The 4,072-nt window shown below is 36.8% G+C and overlaps 2 long non-coding RNA genes across 2 annotated transcripts; both read left to right on the forward strand.

The window, feature by feature from the left end:
• Positions 1 to 1,843: 1,843 nt before the first annotated feature.
• On the forward strand, positions 1,844 to 2,860 carry LOC116171757. Its single transcript, XR_004145509.1, has 3 exons — positions 1,844 to 2,076; positions 2,133 to 2,432; positions 2,479 to 2,860. It is a non-coding gene; the product is annotated as an uncharacterized LOC116171757 (long non-coding RNA).
• Positions 2,861 to 3,604: 744 nt separating this feature from the next.
• Positions 3,605 to 4,072, forward strand: LOC116172161. Its single transcript, XR_004145596.1, has 2 exons — positions 3,605 to 3,696; positions 3,751 to 4,072. It is a non-coding gene; the product is annotated as an uncharacterized LOC116172161 (long non-coding RNA).

The following is a 4,072-nucleotide window of genomic DNA, read 5'->3' on the forward strand; positions in this document are numbered from 1 at the left end:
TCAATAATTTCAAGAATCACGAAAATCGCAATAACTTGAATAACTTAAAGATCTCTAAGAATCATTAACTGCAGGATGGCACCCCTTTCCCATTAAGGGCAAAGTCTGCATCAGTTACAAAATTGGAATTCCTTCTTTATTGCTTATTTATGAACCAAACATATACAGGAATGGAACTAGTAGTATTATCTAGGCCTTTCTTTGTATTCTCAAATGACTGACAGGATGCCTGCCGATTATGTCTGTTTATTAGTCCAGCCATTTATTGCCAAAAAACGGCAAATAGAAAAAATAGTTCGTGTAGTTCCAATTCTTTCGAGAATGTATGGTTGAAGTTCCCTTCATGATCGTCTAATAAAGTCTCAAGCGATTTCGGTGTCGTCGGAGCGAGCGGAGGGTGTTGAAGGTACAGTTTTGTGATTTTTCGGTTATATCTCGAAAACGGTGGATCGTAGGAAAAAAACTGTCTTATCAAAATCGAGAGCTCGTAAAATTTTGTACAACTTTGTTTTTATACCGGGTGGTGCACGGTAAGTAGGAACATAGGGATTTAACATGGGAAATTAGTTTTATGCAATATCCTGCCCTCCTATACAATTTACAGAAAAAACTGTCGAGTTTATTTATTTATTTATTATCCCTCTCTTGTTCTGGGCCCTCAACAGTCTTGCGCCCAATTACAGAGTGACCCGATAATAGTTTAAAGTTGTTCAGAATTAAAAGGTGCATACATAACTGTTTTTGTCATGTTTTATTAAGCTTTTGATGGTATACCCGCAAATTTAAAAATAAATTTCAACATTTCTGTTATTAGTAGCAATAGCCATGACTTTTGTTGTTTTATGAATTGCTACTAATAACAGAAATATTGAAATTTATTTAAAATTTGCGGGTATACCAAAAGCTTAAAAAAAGATATAAAAACAATTTTGTTCGCACTTTTCAATTCTGAACCACTTTAAACTCTACAGTGTTTTCTGTAAAATGTACAGAAGGGCAGGATATTGCATAAAACTAATTTCCCATGTTAAATCCCTCTTCCTACTTACCGTGCACCACCCGGTATACCTATTTTCCACACAAAGCAGTTTTGCAGCTACGGGCTCTTGAAGGTTAGCAATTTAAAAAAAATTGTTCCTTTTGTGAATAGTTGTAGAGAATTAAATTTAATTTTATTTATTAATTATTTATTATATTATTATTATAATAATTATTAATATTTAATTAATTTAAATTAAAATGAAGTAATATTTTCGTGAGCTAATTGTCAAATTTCAAATTTGTGTGGTAGAGTACGAAAATATGACAAATTGACGTCTTAATTTCAAGTTTCTCGTTTTTTTCTTCCAGACGTTCCAATCTCCCTTTGCGAGTAACTTTTTCCGGGCCTCCGCTCTGGAGATATGGGGAAATAAAACCGATTACGAAAAGGAATCGAGGAGAAGGGCTCTGGTTGATAAAAATTGATTTCTTTCATTGAGACCTTTCATTAGCGTACCATATGGAGGATAAAAACCCATTCCTACCCTCCTTGGCGATTAGGTATCATATAAAACCAAAAATAATGTTCAACTCTTTTTCTGGGGATACGGTCATTGAAAAACTCACCCGGAGGCGGCCGTATTATTTATAATCTCTAAACTTGCCATTCCTATTTGGTCACCTCATAAACATTAATTTTGTATTATAAACCACCATAAAGGGAAATCAACCATCATTATCCATTATTTCACTCGATGTTAAGATATTGCTTTATCGGATATTGCGGATATGTTTGCAGATAACCAATGAAACTTTGTTTGAGATGTTGAATTGTTTTACCATACGATCCTAAACGTGATTTTTGTGAAGTATTATGTGCTAACATTTCCTACAACCGGAGTATATAGAACAGGTTAGTGCATCCGTTAACCTACTCGTAAACTCAAAACGAGCTGCTATATTCTTTTCGCACTATAAATTCCCGTTTACCACTAAAGAATTTAAACGATCAGGCTTGATTGCTTTGGGTATAAAAGGCACCAATACTCGCAAACGATTAAACAGAAATCGTCGAACTTCAGCGCAAAGATGAAGGTAAGCTTAATGTCTATATGGACCAGTTAATTTTTGTAACTGTTGCTTTGTTTTAGGCTATCGTTGTATGTGGTATACTAGTCGTCTTCGCTGTATATTTGTTTCATGTGCAAGCAGGTAAAATGGGTTTAGTGTGCAGTGTGGCCTGTAAGGCTTGGAATGCTTGTCAAGCACAGGTTGCGTTGACTGGAGGTCTTCCAACCTGTGGACCAGAACCTTCGGGGTGCGTTTGTAAGAAGTTCCCTTGGTCATAACTCGTAACACAAGCAAAATATACAATCGTTTACCTTCACTTTGTTACTACGGCGTTCAATTTGACTATAAAACGGAACGGCGGAATTCTACAGGATCATAATGTATAAAAAGGAACTGATTTATTTAATTTTACTACAAGATGTGTAGATCTGTGCTACAAGTATACGTAGATGCTAGTCGTCGTCATTCATTCAAATCGTTGGAACTGCTACGCGGGCGGCACGGGTTCGATTCCCGATCGATACAGATTTTTTAATTCTGTATATTAGCATGTCTACATTTCGCCGATCGTTCACGTAGGATGTGACACTGGCCCGTAGGGGCTGGTTTTCTAGTAATAATTTATACTATAAGGATTTCATTTTGCAACGAACCGACCTTTATAATTTGTAATTTTGAAAACAAATAAATTGTGAAAGGGCGTTTGATGGCTAATTTTATATTGGGATTTGGCGTTCTGGGATTGAACAAAAAAAAAAGAATTCGCCAACCACTCACGACGAAACTGGGTACATTGATTAGGGCCGCGTTTGTGCCGACAGCAAAAACGTTAAAACCGGATTGGTTTTATCTTTCAGATTTTAAACATGTACGTACGAATATCTCGAGATCTGAGTGTCCGGTGTCGAAGGAGAACGTAAAATGTAAGGTCTGAGGAGACATATCTTTTGAGGAGTGCGAATATCTACAAAACGGAGTGTCGGAGGAGGGTACTCGCAAAGAGCGATTAGAACGTTTATAACATTTTTGTACCAATGATGTGTGTTTGCGCGACCGTTCCTTTATCCTCCTGTCTGTATATCAACGTTTCATTTAAATTGTGGTGAGCGAGTAGCCCAGCGGGAGTATTCTTGACAGCAATTTCCCAAAGGCGAATTTTGTCACAGAACCCAAGAATGACTTCTGATGGCGACCCTCCGGAGGTGAGCGCACCTGAAGACCACTATTCCATGGACAAGTTTTCTTAATCTCGATCCTTTGTGGGGAGAAATAGACTGAGTATGTTCGACGTCCTTAAAATGTTTCTTGAAAAATCATCTTTTGAGATCCATAGAATGAGTACCTAGCGGGATTTACAAACACTTTTAACCACGACTTTTGCAATTCTATTTACGGTACTGCACTTCAATATATGATTGATGATTGAAGATTTCAATAGAGGTACACTACGTACTGCACGTAATATTTTAGTGTTTTATGGATTGGTTACTCTGTTCGCGCACCATTAATACATTTATAAGACTTTAATTGTTGTAAACTTTTATGATATATCTACGTCAAAATTTTGCAATGAGGTAGGTACACACGCCAAATCTTCAGTTTCTTTACTACTGTACGGCAAGCACATCTTACAAAAGTATGAAGGTTTGTTATATACTACTCTTTAAACTAAATCATCAATCCTACATTTTTCTATAGCATCTTTACGTATTATCTTCATTGGTGATGCTGCTGGGATTTACGGTTCACGTAGCCAGTGACCTCGAGGCAGAACTCACTCTGGGGTGTACATTATCTTGCCCTTTATGGGGTATATGCCTAACTGCAGCTTTGATATTAGGAAATGATTGCGGAAACGAGCCTCGCGGTTGTGTGTGCACAAAATTAACAGTGTATCAAAACGAAGAATGAGAAATGCACGAATTATAGGGTGACAGGGTCTCATATCTTCGTCGCTATTCTATTTGGTAGTAATGTAGCTATGCATAAGTGTGTAATTAAATATAAGAAATGCTAAGGA

Source organism: Photinus pyralis, unplaced genomic scaffold (assembly GCF_008802855.1).
Source record: "Photinus pyralis isolate 1611_PpyrPB1 unplaced genomic scaffold, Ppyr1.3 Ppyr1.4_LG5, whole genome shotgun sequence".
In the NCBI taxonomy this organism is placed as follows: domain Eukaryota; kingdom Metazoa; phylum Arthropoda; class Insecta; order Coleoptera; family Lampyridae; genus Photinus; species Photinus pyralis.